Below are 17,109 nucleotides of genomic sequence, written 5' to 3' on the forward strand. Positions count from 1 at the left end.
TAGTTTGTTATATCACAATAGGGTTGAGAATTGTTTATAATATTTAAAAAATGGATACCAAGTTTTTATAATATAAGTATAATTTACAGTCTGACACTTACTCATAGAAATCTCCTTTATTATGTTCTTCAGAGCATTTCTAATTTTAATGGAATAATTGACTTAGTTCAGTCCACCATTATACTTTATAAATGTTAGACTTTTAGTGATAGTTTTAATACCATAATAAACTGACAAGTGGTCTACAACATATTTTCTTGTAATAAAACTTGTATGAATTTTTATTATAAAATCTTAAGGCCATGCACATGTATTTGTGAGCTTCCTTAGATTATCCTGAAAGAAATGTTAGAATAATACTCAATACTTTTGTTCATAATATGTTTTCTTTCTTTGATTCCTTTATCCTAAACACACAACAACAAATCAAATATGAAACAAGAAAACTAAAAAGTTATAACAATGCAGACATTAGCAATAAGAAACTCATCTTCCATATAGTGTAATTATCTGAGCATTTGAAAGCTATTGAAAGAGATCAAAACCTGACCCAGAGCTTGAAGACAGGGCCTGATGAGGAGTTCTGCTTCAAGTGAAATTAGGTTAAAAAAAGCCAAGCCCTGTTACCAATTTTCATGTGTAGTTGTAACTTTCCATAAACCTGTAGCTTTCCATAAGCCTGAAGAAGTTAGTAACTGAGTAAAAGTATTTATTGGTTTAGAGAGTGAATCTTCCCAAGATTGATATTTTTCAACCTAGTAGCCCCCCTTATCTGTGGTTTTATTTTCAATGGTTTCAGTTACCCACAGTCAGCTATAGTCTGGAAGCAGATGATCCTCCTTCCGACCTATGGTTGGAAGGTCAGTGGTAGCCTAACGCTACATCAAAATGCCTGCGTCATTCACCTCAGTTCATCTCATCATATAGGCATTGTATCATCTCACATCATCACACAAAGAAGGGTAAGCATAGTACAAGATATTTTCAGGGAGAGAAACACATTCACATAACTTTTATTATAGCATATTGTTAGAAGTGTTATTAGTATAGTTAATCTCTCACTGTCCCTAATTTATAAGTTAAATTCTGTCATAGTAAGTGTATATAGGAAAAAGCATAGTATATGTAGGGTTCGGTTTTGGAATCCACTGGGGGCTTGGGGATGTATCTCCTGCAGATATGGGGGACTATAGTAACTTCATGAGGGCAAAAGTGCCAAAATGGCATTATAGCTTCAGATTAGGTTTATATAGCACTAACCATAATAACACTGGACTGGGAAGAATCATCACAGAGAAAGAAAAATAGAACAAAATCCTTTCAGTCAGATGAACTTCAATCTAAAAACCTAAATTACAAATGAAAAGAGGTATAATTTCTTAATTTCCTAATTTCTGATTATGAGACAGCCAAAAACATTTAGAATATTGATTCTCTATTTGACATACAATTGTTATGTAACATTATAATACACATTTATTCTAAATTCAAGAAATTAATGGATTAAAAGTAGGGAAATAGGAAAAGAAAGTACTTCTAAAACTTGGGGATAGAAATATACTCATTGAAATTTAAGAAGTACAATAGATTTTTAAATGACTAGACACTGTTGTAGAAAGATTTCATGAATTGGAAGTTAATATTGAGGAACTAATCCAGAATATACCTCTGAGAATTGAAGGCATAATAAATGTAATAAAGCAGTTTGAGTAAATTGTGGGGTAGATTGCAGTACTCTAATATTTATCTAAAACAAATTCCAGAAAAGAGTGAAGACAATGGCAGAACCACATTTTAAGATACAACACAAAACTAACTTAAAAGTGATAGTTAACAAATCAATGCATAGCCACTTAAAGATTTTTTTTATTTTTTTAAATTTATTTGTTTTAAAGATTTTATTTATTTGACAGAGAGAGAGATAACAAGTAGGCAGAGAAGCAGGCAGAGAGAGAGGGAGAATCAGGTTCCCTGCTGAGCAGAGAGCCCGATGTGGAGCTTGATCCCAGGACCCTGAGATCATGACCTGAGCTGAAGCAGAGGCTTAACCCACTGAGCCACCCAGGTGCCCCTTAAAGATTTTTTAAATCAGCATTTACTGTTTCTGTTATTTTTTCATCTTTAGAGACATTTATATCTGTCTATGAACTAGAGGGAATTAGAAGTATATTGATTCATAGTCCTGTAATTTTCAATTACTTGTTCTAATTCTTATTGTTAAAATTCCAAATAAAATTCCTTTGTTCATTTTTGAGAAAAAAAAAATCCACTATTTATTTAAATGTTACTGCATGAGCTGAATATATAATGCACTTTGGGAAACATGTAACAAAATCAAAAGAAAATCTCAAGGTAAACCAATATAAAAGTTAAAAAGCTGAATATAATGCCCTTGTGTTTGCTGGAATACAGGTAGATGGAATGTTGATAGTCAGCCCAGAGAATTTTAAGAGGTTAGTAGGTCTCCAGAAAGCAAAACTGAAAGCATAAGGTATAACAAATGGCTATGTGACCTAGACAGATATTTTTGAGGGAACTTAATAATCCCGGTACCTATCAAAAATTCATATTGAATGCTTGTTCATCAAAGAAAGAATATAAATCTCTCTCTCTCAGTCTCTCTCTATATATTACAAATGTAGACATAGAGTTTCAACTAAATCTAGATTTAGATTTAGATCTAGCTGCACATGTATAGATAGCTCTTAATTTGAAGGATGTCCAATGTTAGAGAAAGACCAAAATAAAACAGAATGACCAAAGTTGCTACAATTCAATTACATGGTGTTTACTATGAACAGGTTCTCTTCTATATTTTCTATAGATATTATTTAATCTCATTCTATGACATTGAAAGTATAATTATTCCCATTTTCACATGAAGAAAAAAATCAAATCATAGTCTTTGAGTAACCTGTCTAAATTATGAAATTATGAGATGGCAGGGCAAGAGTTTAGTCTACATAAATTCTACCTAAATTACTCTAGATGAAAAAAAAAAAAAACCTTTCTGTAATGAAGCTGTCATAAACTCCGAAATAGTGGCAGATTGTCATCTTTAAATGATGACTCTTACTCTGAAAACAATCACAAGTAATATAGAATAAATAAGTTATAATTTGGTAAATAGGGCAGATAATCCCTTATAAGATAAGTAATTTGATAAATAAAGCAGATGATGAAGTTGGGTATTGCAAATTAAACTTCTAAAAGTAAGATATAATTACAAATTAATAAAAATAGCTTCCTCATTTATAGATTATAAAGACATTTTCAATACAGTGTGTTCCAAATTTTTTTTTTTTTTGAGCAATACCGCTATTTACCAGAAGGATAAACTGTTCTCTGAAAGATGCTCATAATCTGATTGTAAAATTTCTAGAGATTTATAAAAGAAAAAATAGTCATATTAATCCATGGTCACTGATCAGAGATTTTTGTAAGTTATGGTTCTTTTCCAGTTTGTTCCATTTACCCTGAGGATGTAATAATGATGAAACATTGATGATCGTGTGATGATCAATATATGGAACATAATGAGCAGTATTTAAGTCACTATTCCAAGTGTCATATATGTATTAGCACTTTTAATTCATAATATCTTTGAGGTAGATATTGTGTCGTTGTGGCCTAGAGAGAGCAAATGTACTATTGCTAATATCCATTAAATATGTTATTGTTTATTCAAACACTTATGAATATCAGCATTTCTGATGACACTTAGCAGTTTACATGGTACCCTTACCTTTGAGGCAGAGGGTCAGAGGTGATTATGGACTAGCTCTAGGTTCTAGGCCTAGCAAGTAGACCCAGAATACTGGGTCTAGGCTTATACTGTTTCCATGCCCTACACTGCCTTAGAATTTGTTATATATAACTCTGGAGAGTAACGAGATTCTGCAAATTAATATTCATCATGTTTAGGAATCCTAAAATTAAGTAAGATCTTATATGAAAGCTCTGTTGAGTAGAACAAAATAACTTTATTATGATGAAGACTCTGTGGGTTTCCTCAGATGACAAATTAATGAACACTTCTTGTTGATGCTGTAAAAGTAACCTAAATAATGTCTTTTTTTCTCAGTATTTGTTTTTTCAATATGTGTAACACTTCTTGTGAGAAATTAGACATCATTTTGAGAGGTTAACTGTATTTCTGTGTTGGGAAAAAAAAACAAGGTCATTGAGTAATATTTTAGATTCTTATGTTAACATATTGTCAGTAGCTTAGTTAAGATGAGAAAGACAGGGCTGCACTATTAGCTGTTGGAGTAGCCAATTAAAGCAACAAGCTACAAATGAAAGACTTAAGCCTTTAATCACTTACTGTGGTAATATAAGCAAGAGTTTTAAGCCCATGGAGAAATTGACTCCCCCCTCTGCCATTTTCCCCCATGGAAGGGTACACTGGTCAAGGGTTAGGGGAGTCAGCATAGATGTGGAGGTAGTTTCACTGTTGAGGGAGCCCAGAACAAAAAACTTGGGTAGTTTTATGGACCTTGGGGTCAAGAAGAGGGCAAGAAAGATGGGCTAGGAGTGGAAAATCTTGGGCATTCAGAGTGAGGAAAAGTGTCTTCATGTTTCCTTTTTTCTCTTTCCTATCTCTCCCCCTCCCCCCCATTGTTGCCCCAAGGAGGCCTCAGCCTAGGCTCCTAAGAGGACCTGTACCCAAAGTCTCAGTTAAAGAGGTCTAAGCATAAAGGCAGCTGGGCTAAGAATTAAAAATTCAAAGAGCATGACTGACAAGGGGGCTGGGGTCCCCTTCATGGAAACCCCTCAGTGACTGCAGTGCACTGACTGTGCACCAAGTCTCTTGTGGTGAGGGCAGCTTTCCCTTTGAGGCCTGACAGAAAAAGCCACACTAATTGCTTATGCTCAGGCCTGAGAAGTTACTGGAAGGTTTTGAACCAGGAACCAGACTCCTTGCATAGGACTTCAACTACATATGGTTGGTCAAACCCTATCTATCACATGATTATCTGGTAAATACAGGATTATTCTTTCTAGCCACTGAAAACATTTCTAATGAATCCTGCTACAATGTAGTGTAATTTGCCAGACAAAGGGACTTAGATGTTTTGTTTTTTCTTGGTAAGGAAAGTTGTGCTAATCCCTGCTATTTAGAGAATGGTCATTGTGACATTTGTATTCTTTACTCAGGCCCTTTTTTCAAAATTTCCACAAGCTTCAGGCTAAAAAAACCTGTAACTTTGAAATGCCCTGTTACCCAATGGGCATTATTAGCTACATTCCAAGAGTATTATGCCGCCTTCTCCTATCACGTTTAGCTTCCTTTTCTCTTTCCGATTCTAAATTCTTCCTTTGTAATTATTACCAACTGAACTTAATTGCATTATTAAACAAATATATTGAAATGCCCTTCAAAAAACCTTGGGGCTTTAGTAATACTTCCTGCACTGAGAATTATGCCGAGGAAGAATTTTAGCATATACACAAAATGTGCAGAGAATACAGATATAGTGACTGTGTAAATATACATAGAAAGTTTAATTCTATAATCTTTCAGAGCACCTGGGAGAATTTTTATTCCAGAATTCCTACTTTGACTTGTGACTCACTCATATTTGGCCAATTAAAAATGTGGCTGTAAATGTAAAAGGTAAAACACAGAGCAGTAGTATTGTGCCTTTAGAGAGATAAGAAAGTGAAGGAAAAATAACCAGGGCATTCAAACTATATTCCCACATCTATTAAAAGTTGAAGAAGATAAATCAAATTTTAAGAGGGTCAGAAGGCATGTACTATAATTACATAACCTATTATCACATAGCAAACTTTAGAAAAATGTATTGGTTATTCCAAATATGCTAATTTAAAATAACTCCAAATTGTCATCGTTGCTGTTTTTGTGTTTCGTTTTATCTCAACCATGCAAATCATATTGCTCCTGGATTGTGACAGAACTCAGGACACAGGATTCAAGAACCATGAATCATAAAATCAGAGAGGCTGTGAACATATCAAGAACCAAATATGGGGTGGGGAGAATCTCTTAATATGCACCTTCTCTGAAACTTCAGAAAGTGAGTGTTTAAAATCTCTTTTGAATTATAAAAGGAGGAGATTAAGGCAACTTTAGCAGTTGAGGAATGATAAATGGCAATTAATTACATTAACAATTTAGGGTGTATAAAAGCATCATTCATAGCATTTTACTGAACAAGCTGCCTTTATTTTTTTTTTTTTAGTGTAAAAATAACGATAAAAGGGTTTTTGTATGGATTTTCTCATTATCACAGTCCCCAAACTCAATTTTCTCTATAAGATCTTAAATACCTCCACTATCATTATATGTTAGTAATTTTTCAAGATCCCAGCTCTCATATTTGAGAAAGGCCTATTATTGACTCACAAGCTGCCTGTGAAATATGCCTTTACACTTGGGCTTGGATCACTTTGTAATAATTGCATTTATTGAGTTACAGCAATGAATTACACATTTTATATACATTATTTTATTCAATCTTTAAAACAATTCCATAATAAATATTATTATCCACATTTAACAAATGAGGAAATTGAGGGTCAGAAGAGTCAAGGTGCTTGCCCACATTTTGCTCATAGATTATGTCACAGGGTTGGTACTCAGGCCAAAATGATTCCAAAGCTCATTGTGGTACACTTCTGCACTCTCAACTACAATTCAGAATAAAATAGGTAAACAAGATGAAGGGGTGAAAATACATACTCTGGAGTCAATCATACAGGTTGTTTGGAAAGTGTCTATGTTATGAAAAGCTTTCAATGAGTGAATCCTAAGAATTTATTTGCTCTTAGTGCTGCTTCTGTGTACTCTTTTATAATATGGGGATTTAAATATTGCCTTTCCTCATAACGATTGTTGAGTATAAGGATGACAAATCTTGGGGGAAAATGATCTAATAATTCTGAGGCAAACACCAAGTGGTGGCGGTTGGATATTTCAACTTGTAGAAAATGGGAAATGGGGGGAAAAAACACTTGAAGTCCAGAGATGGGTAAGACTTTTACAGCTGTGTAACTTTGTGTACCCTAACCCACCATATGTATTGGGTCCGATATGGACTCATAAAATAAGCATCATTTTTATGTGAATTTTAGCAGTATCTTAAGGAGGCAAAGTTCCATAGCTGTATTTTTTTGCTGTTCCAATGAGGAATGCAGTGTTCATGGGGAGACTTTCAATTTAGCTTACTAGGCCACCCTTCAGGTTTACTCCTATGTCTTTCTGTATTAATTTTCCAGGCTTTTCTAAAACTCTGCCCGATTCAGAAATCTTTTTGTCTAGAGAAAGAATACTATGGAGTAGAAAAATGAATTGCTAATATGCTATTTAAAGTGTAAGACAGGGGCACCTGGGTGGCTCAGTCAGTTGACCTGGGCAGAAGGCAGCAGCTGCCTTCTGCTCAGGTCATGATTCCAGGGTCCTGGGATCCAGCCCAATGTTGAGCTCCCTGCTCAGCCTGCTTCTCCTTCTCCCTCTGCCTGCTGCTCCCCCTGCTAGTGCACTCACTCTCACACTTTCTCTCTTTCTCTGTCAAATAAATAAATAAAATCTTTAAAATAAATACATAATAAAGTGTAGGACATACCATTAGGTTAAGACACTACCTTTATCATTTAATAAATTATTATTTGTGTGTGTTTAAGAACACAGCAATTTTTGAATTTGGAGTTCTTTAACTTTCTAATTACTTATTATTAATTAATTATTAATTATTATAATAGTTTTTAATATCTAGCAAAAATAACCTGCCTATATTGTTTTCTTTTTCACTATTTTTCTGGCTATTTTGCTTTTATTTTTTAATTAATTTACAAATCAGCACATCTAGTTAAATAAATCAAAAAAAGAACCAACCTTCTGTTAGTTTTATTGGTGTCATGTTAAATCTGTTTTTAATTTACATTGAAAGGATGCTTTCACTATGTTAGTCTTTTCCCTCCCAAGAACATAGTGCATCTTTCATTATGTTCCAATATTCTTTTGTGTCTTTTCATACTCTTTGAAAATTTTCTTCATATAGATATTACACATTTCTTATTAAATTTATCCTTAGTTATATTTTTTCTTTTCTGTTATAGAAAGTTATTACTTTCATTATATGTTATGATTAGTTATTATATGTGTGTATGTATATTATATATATTTGTGTGTATAAATGTATACATGTATATGTATATGTTTGTGTGTATAAAAGTATATATGTCGTATAAAAGTATATATGTATATATAAATATAAATAAAGTATGTATGTATAGTATATAATATATATTATGCATATATACATATATATTATACATTATATACATATATATGTATAAAAGTATATATATGTCGATTTTTATATCATTAATTTATCTGTTTTGTAAGTGTAAGCTAATGCCTATAGGAAATGTAAAAATAATAATGCTGATACTAAACATTTTGACCTATTTCTAGTTTCAGTATGAATGCTTTTAGTGTACCCTCATTACCTCATGATACCGTTTGCTAATATGTTAGTTAGGATTTTTACAGTAACATTCATAAATCAAAGTGGCTTACATTTTAATAATATAATTTTTAAGGTTTAGGGTCAATGTTAAACTTATATTTTAAAAATGATTGAGAAGTTTTTCTTTTTTATGTGTACTCTGAAACAGTTTGTCAATCCTGAAAATTGCTCCTATTTATAGGACGTAGCTTATGCATTTCAAAGAAAACCCCTCAACTTTAGGAATTATATTTTTCCATTACTTCAAAAAAATTCCTTGATTATAGTTGACACACGCTGTTACATTAGTTTCAGGTGTACAACATACTGATTCAACTTCTCTATTCATTATGCTATGTTCACCATAACGTAGCTTCCATCTGTCACCATACAACACTATTATAATATTACTGACTGTATTCCCTATGCTGTGCTTTTATTCCTGTGACTTACTCTTTCCATAACTGGAAGCCTGTATCTCCCACTTCCCTTCACCCATTTTGCCCATCCCCAGAACCCATCCCCAAACCCATCCTCCGTTCCATGAAACCATCAGTTTCTTCTCTATACTTACAGGTCTGAGTCTGCTTTTTGCTTGTTTGTTTATTTTATTGTATTTTATTTTTTTAGATTTAGATTTAGATCTATTTTTATTAATATTAAATCTATTTCATTATATATATTTATAATATTTTATATATATTTATATATTTAGAATATTTTATTAATATTAAATCTAGTTTTAGATTTAGATCTATTTTTTTAGATTATGAGTGAAATCATATGGCATTTGTCTTCCTCAGTCTTATTTCACTTATCATTAAAACCTCTAGTTCCATCCACTGCTGTGGACTTTTAGTACTCTTTCTAGTTTTCTTCTCATTTATTTTTGTATAAATTCTGCCTGATCTCAGGTTTGGTAGCCCTTCTAAGAATTTTCGGAATCTGGTATCTTACATCTCTAGGATTTTTCTGAAAATGATGTTTCTAGGTTTTTACTTGCTTGGCTTTCCTTACGGTTACATTTTAGTTATTTCCAGAACTTACTTATTAAGACCTTACTTATTGTGACATTCTGAATTACATCCTAAATGACATAGAGCTTGTGCCTGGAAGTGGAAGTTTACTAGCATGAAAGCTAACTACCCTTGTTCATAAGCCAGTTTCTGGTAAATAACGGGATTCTACAGTGGACATTGTAGTCAGCTCTCATATATTCACTGCAGCCTTCTCATATATTCATTGCCTCTGTGTGGCAATTCTGAGATTTCCATGGGACTGATCCCACAATTTATTTTAGCTACAGATCCAATTGGTCTAAACTGGTAAGGGTAGGTCCTTTTCTGGCCACAGTGATTTTTATTTTCATAAGAAGTCAGTATAATCAGATTTTTGTTTGTGGTTAAGAATCCAATTATGGGGAAGAAAAGACTTTCCTTCTTTCTGGATCCATATGAAGGTATTTTCAGTGATCTTGCCATCATGAGAAAAAATTCAGGCTTAGAGTGAAGCTGATAAATTGGCGACAAAGTGGAAATATGGGGGGAGAACGTCTTTGGTGCCATTATTGAACAAAATAAACTGAAATTCCCTTTGTTTTGAGTTTTTCATTAATATTTGCTAATATTAAATCTTGTTTAAATCAGTTTTTTGAGAGAGTACAAACTTAGAGGGCTGTCCAAAAGACCCCTTTTATTTCTGACACCAATTATAAGTTTGGGGCTCCCAAGGTACCCCCACCACTAACACAAATTACATGTTTAGGAGTCCCCACCAATATCATGTTTAATAATTCAGTAGACGACTTGCTAAACTCACTGAAAGCTTTTATACTCACAGTTTATCACAGTGAAAAGAGGCAGGTTAAAATCAGCCCAGGGAATAGAGCCATGGAGCAGAGTCCAGGTGTTTCCAGGTCTGGAGCTCCCTGTTGTCCCCTTCCATTGGAATCATGGAGAGTGCCACTTTTCCTAGTGATGATGTGTGGGAATATGCATAGAATATTTTATTGCTCATCAGGGAAGCTCACTTGAGCCTGGATGTCCAGAGATTTTATTGAGGCATAGAGGCATTATTTCGACATAGTTGGAGGCATAGAGGCATTATTTCGACATAGCTGACTTCCCATGTGGTTACTATCCATCTCCAGCCCCTCCAGAGGTTAAACTGATCTCATAGACTTAAAAACACCACCCTAACTCACATTCTTAGACTATCTGGTATGCCAGCCCCCACCCTAACTCACATTGCTAGATCATTTGGTATGACCCAAGGTACAAAGACAAACAAAGACACTTCTATAAGGAATTACATTCCAAGAACTTAATACTACCTACCAGAACTCAAGAACAAAGTCCAGACCTCCCTTTAGGCAAAATTAAATTCTTTACTACATGTGGCCAGAGGTGGGGTTCTGTTCCTTGAAACGTGTTATACTTGATACACAACCTGACTAAAGTATGGTAGGGAAGAGACTGATAAGACACATTGCCACTATTAACTTTTGTGGTAGGCAGTTCCATTTAGAATGGAAATATTAAAATCTGATACAAAAAAAAGAAAGATTCTCAGCAAAGTGGAATTTTTTTTCACAAAATCTTTTGAAACATTTCTTTCTCAAACAATAAATTTTCATTTAAATTGATCTAATTTGTTAACACATTATTCTTTATCTTCACTAGTGATCTCAATAGATATTTGTGTTTTAAGAAGAAAGGAAAAGATAATTTAAACATGACTTGATATTGCCCTATAGGGTTCAATGTAGAGGTTGATGGATAAATTCTTGATATTGAAAGGAAAACCTTAAAGGAATGGGGAATAGAGCCAATCCTGGAAGAAATACTCACTCAAAAAGAAGTATATAAATCATTACCTTATTTACACTGCATTAGACTGGATTACAAAAACAAAATCAAACAAAAAACAATGACCACATCTCCCCAAAACAAAACAGCTCCTTAGAGTTTTGTGTTGAAAATAATACAGATAATTTGTTACTGCTTAGATTAGGAATACATTTTTAAATCAAGTTAATAAATTAACAGTTCCTTGGAAGGAAGCATAATCACTGAAATAATTTTAATTGCCCCTTCCAGGTTTTTCATATTTAACACCAAATCAAGAATTTAACAGAAAAGAAAAACCCTATGTATGCATTCCTTTTACCAGAAATAATAAAACTAAGATTATAAAAATACATACAGTGTGAAAAATAAAATTAAAATTAGGACAAAATGGACATGGAAAATTAAATATTGAGAAAGTATTAGAAATGTTTAATCAAAGTCAGATTTTAAATTAGTATATCTAATGCATGCATATTCCCCAATTAGATTTGGTTAGTCTGTGTTCAGTAAGAAAAAAAGAGCAGAGGAATATGAATGGTTATTGACATTTAATTCTGGGCATTTGATTCTGTTTTTAATGTTTTACTTTTTGTGATAAACTGTCGAATGAAAGATGTTCAATTATTTACAGTCCATTGATTTAGATATCTATTTCCAATTAAATTATAAATCATGGAGGTAAATGAAATTTTAAATTGAAATGTAGACAATATTATATATGAAACATATTTATAACTATGTGTTGAATAAAGAAACTAAGGTAAATATATAAATTAAAGATGTGGAGAAACTATGTGTAATCTTTTTTTTTCCTTACACCTCTGCATTTTAAATATTTCCTTTAGTGTCTATATCGTAATTAAAAAGCAAAATAGGAGTACCTTGGTGGCTCTGTTGGCTAAGCCTCCCACTCTTGATTTCTGCTCAGGTCATGATCTCAGGGTTGTGAGATTGAGCCTGGAGTAAGGCAGGGTACACAGTTCAGAGTCTGCTTGAGATTCTCTCTCCCTCTCCCTCTGCCCTTTCTCCCTCTCTCTAAAATAAATAAATCTTTTTTTTTAAAGGTAAACTATAAAGCTTATTGTCTAACTAGTTGCATAGTAAATATAGCAGTCACTAATGTTATGAGTAAGACATTTGCTAAATTAATATAACACTTATTTATGCAAGTGGGGTTCAAAACCACATTGAGATTAAAAACGGCAAAGAAGAAGTCAAACTCTCTCTATCACATTGATTGGCTTGCAGATATTGAACCACCTTTGCATCCCAGGGATAAATCCAACCTGGTCATGGTGGATAAGATGTTTCTGTACATTGATTTTGTATCCTGCCATATTACTGAATTGCTGTATGAGTTCTAGTAGTTTGGGAGTGGAGTTTTTTGCATTTTCCACATAAAGTATCATGTCATCTGCGAAAAGAGAGAGTTTGACTTCTTCTTTGCCAGTTTGAATACCTTCTATTTCTTTCTCTTGTCTGATTGCTGTTGCTAGGACTTATAGTACTATGTTGAACAACAGTGGTGAGAGTGGACATCCTTGTCATGTTCCTGATCTCAAAGGGAATTGAGGGTGATATTCGATGTGGGTTTTTCATAAATAATTTTATGAAGTTGGGGAACATTCCCTCTATCCCTACATTCTGAAGAGTTTTAATCAGGAATGGATGCTGTATTTTGTCAAGTTTTTTCTGCATCAATTGAGAGGACCATGTGGTCCTTCTCTCTTCTCTTATTGATTTATTCTATCACATTGATTGACTTGCAAATATTGAACCACCCTTGCATCCCAGGGATAAATCCTACCTGGTCATGGTGGATAATCTTTTTAATGAACTGTTGGATCCTGTTAGCTAGAATCTTGTTAAGAATCTTGGCATCCATATTCACCAGGGATATTGGTCTGAAGTTCTCCTTTTTGATGGGGTCTTTGCCTGGTTTAGGGATTAGGGTAACACTGGCTTCATACAAAGAGTTGGAATTTTTCCTTCTGTTTTTATTTTTTGAAACAGCTTCAGGAGAATAGGTATTATTTCTTCTTTGAATGTTTGATAAAATTCCCCAGGGAATCCATCAGGCCCTCAGCTCTTGTTTTTTGGGAGGTTTTTGATCACTTCTTCAATATTGTTACTAGATATTGGTCTATTCAGGTTGTCAATTTCTTCCTGTTTCAGTCTTGGAAGTTTATAGTTTCCAGGAATGCTTCCATTTCTTCTAAGTTGCTTAACTTGTTGGCATACAGCTGATAATAATTTTGATTATTGTTTCCATTTCCTTGGTGTTAGCCATGATTTCTCTCCTTTCATTCATAATTTTATTAATTTGGGTCCTCTCTCTTTTCTTTTGGATTAGTTTGGCCAGTGGTTTATCAATCTTATTACTTCTTTCAAAGAACTAGCTTCTAGTTTCGTTGATGTGTTCTACTGTATCTCCAGTTTCTAACTCATTTATCTCTACTATAATCTTAATTAATTCCCTTCCCATGCATGGGGTTGGCTTAATTTGTTGTTGATTTTCCAGTTTTTTAAGGTATAAAGAGAGTTGGTGTATTCAGGATTTTTCAGTTTTTTTTTTTTTTTTTTGTTTTTTTTTTTTTTTAGTAAGACTTGGTTGGCTACGTATTTCCCCCTTAGGACTGCCTTTCCCATATCCCATTGGTTTTGGACAGATGTGTCTTCATTCTCATTGGTTTCTATGAATTGTTTAAGTTCTTCTTTGATTTCTTGGTTGATCCAAATATTCTTAATCAAGGTGCTCTTTAGCTTCCAAGTGTTTGAATTCCTTCCAAACTTCCAAACTTCCAAACTTTTTCTTGTGGTTGAGTTCCAGTTTCAAAACATTGTGGTCTTAGAGTATGTAGGGAATAATCTGAATCTTTTGGTATTGGTTGAGCCCTGATTTGTGACCCAGTATGTGGTCTATTCTGGAGAAAGTTCCATGTGCACTTGAGAAGAATGAGTATTCTGTTGTTTTAGGGTGGAATGTTCAGTATATATCTATGAGGTCCATCTGGTCCAATGTGTCATTCAAAGCTCTTGTTTATTTATTGATTTTCTACTTAGATGATCTGTCTATTGCTGAAAGTGGCATGTTAAGATCCTCTACAATTAATGTGTTCATATCAATATGACTTTATTTTGATTAACAGTTGGCTTATGTAGTTGGCTGCTCCCATACTGGAGGCATAAATATTTACAATTGTTAGATCTTCTTGGTAGATAGAACCTTTAAGAATGATGTAATGTCCTTCTGTATCTCTGACTACACTCTTTAGTTTAAAATATAATTTATCTGATATGAAGATTGCTACCCCAGCTTTCTTTTTAGGCCCGCTGGCATGAAAGATAGTTCTCCATACCTTCACTTTCAGTCTGGATGTATTTTTAGGTTCCAAATGTGTCTCTTGTAGACAGCATATGGATTGATCCTGTCATTTTATCTAGTCTGCAACCCTGTGCCATTTTTGGGGAGCATTTAGGCCATTCACTTTGAGAGTGATTATTGAAAGGTAAGTTTTTATTGACATCATGTTGCCTGAGAAGTCCTTGTTTCTATAGATTGTCTCTGTAAATTTCTGTTCTACATTACTCTTGGATTCTTTCTTCTTTTATAGAATCCCCTTGTATTTCTTGTAGTGCTGGCTTTGTGGTCACATATTTTAAACCTTGCCAGTCGTGGAAGCTCTTTATCTCTTCATCCATTTTGAGTGTCAGCCTTTCTGGGTAACGTATTCTTGGCTGTGTGTTCTTCTCATTTAGTGCCCTGAATATGTTTTGTCAGCCCTTTCTGGCTTGACAATTTTCTGTGAACAGGTCTGATGTTATTCTGATGGACCTTTCTCTATATGTTAGGAATCTCTTCTTCCTAGCTGCCCTTAGGACCTCTTATCTAAAATTATGATTTGTGAATTTCACAGTTAAATGTCTGGAGGTCTTTCTAGATTCATTGCTCTTGGGGGGTGTCCTTTCTGCCTATGGGACACAAACACTTGTTCCATTCCCCATACTAGGGAAATTTTCATCCAGAATTTGTTCAACTATATCTTCTAGTCTTCTTTCTTTCTCAACCCTCTCAATAATTCTGAAGTTGGATGTTTCATGGCATCATTTATTTCCCTAATTCTGTTTTCATGGCTTCTAAACTGTTTGTTCCAGACCTCCTCCTGATCCTTCTTTTCTATCAGTTTGTCTTCTAGAACACTAATTCTATCTTCTGCTCAGTTACTCTAGCTGTTAGAGTATTTAGATTAGAGTGGATCTCACTGATAACTTTTTATAGTACTGCCAGGTCAGCCCTAACTTCTGTCTTTAGAGTTTCTATGTTGCCACTAATGGTCTTCTCCAACCTAGCCATTGCCTGGATAATTGTTACCCTGAATTCTCTTTCTGACATACTGTTTATGTCCATATCCAATAGTTCTGATGACGAGGACACAGTCTTTGGATTTTTCCTCTGTTGGTTATTCCTCCTCCTTGTCATTTTGGTGAGAGGTCATTGAGGAGATGTATAGCTGAATATATCAACCACAATCTGGGCAAGGTGCATCCTGGAAAGTTTCAGAGCAATCTGAAGTCACCACCAAAAAGAAAGAAAAAAGAGAGAAATAGAGAGGAAAAAAAAAGAGAAAACCCAGGGAAAATGAGCCCCCAAAGTAAGATTTTTATAAGGTATATAAACAAAGACAAACAAACAAAAAGACAAAGTTAAAGACAAGAAAAAAAAAAAAGAAAACCCTGCCAAAATGAATCCCAAGAATAAGATTTATATAGTACAAAAACAAAAACAAATACACAGAAACACTAACAGAAGAATATGATGGGAAGATGGTTATAACCCCTCAATGTGGGTGAGGAAGGTTATTTTGGTTCTTCCTGGGTGAATCTTGTTATCTTTGTTAAAGGACTCAATATTCCAGAGATAGAGGGAAATTAAAACTGGTTTCTATATAGGGGCAGTATTGAATAGGGAAAAAGGACTACCTTGAAGCTTATATCTATATGTATTAAAAAAAAAAAAGAAAGAAAGAAAAAGAAAACAGGTATATGTATGAAAGAAGTTCAAGTTAAAAAGTTATTATGGAATATGTTGTATTAAACCTTTATTTGTAATGGTAAGTAGTTTAAAAAAAAATAAAAGAACAAGAATTGTGAGAGTGGATAAAAAAAAAGAAAGAAAGAAAGAAAGAAAGAAAGAAAGAAAGAAAGAAAGAAAGAAAGAAAGAAATGTTGTATCGATGAAATATACAGGTTTTGGAGTAATACCGGAAGCTTAGTATACTGTTTTCCCCTGATGTTGGGGTTTTATGTTTTTATGGGGACCCTGTGGTGGTTTTCATCTTGTTCTTTTGGCTTCTCTTTTTGGGGAGGGGCATGCCATGTTGTTTTTCAGTCAGTCCTGCTTGGGCTGAGTCGCTCTGCCCCCATCAAGGGGCTTGGCTCTTCGGAAACCAGTTTTTCAGACTTTTGTTCTCTGGAGGTTTTTGTTCTTTGGTGGCTTTTTGTGGCTTTTCAGAAGTTTAGTAGAAAGCAAACTCCACATCCAGACCTCTATCTCAGAGAGAAGCCTCAGTCTCCTCCTGTCTGGGAGGTCCAGAACAGATGGGCTCCCTTCTGCAAACTCTACTGAACACCGAAGCCTCCCACAGGCAGTGTGCACCCCAGCCATTGTCTCAGTGATTGCCTGGGCCCCACTTGTCTCTGCACCCCTGAGCCAGTAAAACCATGAGTGTTATTGGTCTGGGTGTACCCGAACCTGGGTGGCTGCCGTTGCTGGAACTGCTCTC

The 17,109-nt window shown here is 34.2% G+C and overlaps 1 protein-coding gene and 1 long non-coding RNA gene across 3 annotated transcripts in view; both read left to right on the top strand.

The window, feature by feature from the left end:
• NAALADL2 (N-acetylated alpha-linked acidic dipeptidase like 2) overlaps positions 1 to 17,109 on the top strand; it is a 936,574-nt gene that overhangs the window by 818,918 nt on the left and 100,547 nt on the right. The window lies entirely within an intron of this gene.
• On the top strand, positions 899 to 13,350 carry LOC116857914. Its single transcript, XR_004380832.1, has 3 exons — positions 899 to 962; positions 5,923 to 6,044; positions 13,340 to 13,350. It is a non-coding gene; the product is annotated as an uncharacterized LOC116857914 (long non-coding RNA).

The sequence above is a fragment of the Lontra canadensis genome, unplaced genomic scaffold, assembly GCF_010015895.1.
Source record: "Lontra canadensis isolate GAN:19392208 unplaced genomic scaffold, GSC_riverotter_1.0 scaffold129, whole genome shotgun sequence".
In the NCBI taxonomy this organism is placed as follows: domain Eukaryota; kingdom Metazoa; phylum Chordata; class Mammalia; order Carnivora; family Mustelidae; genus Lontra; species Lontra canadensis.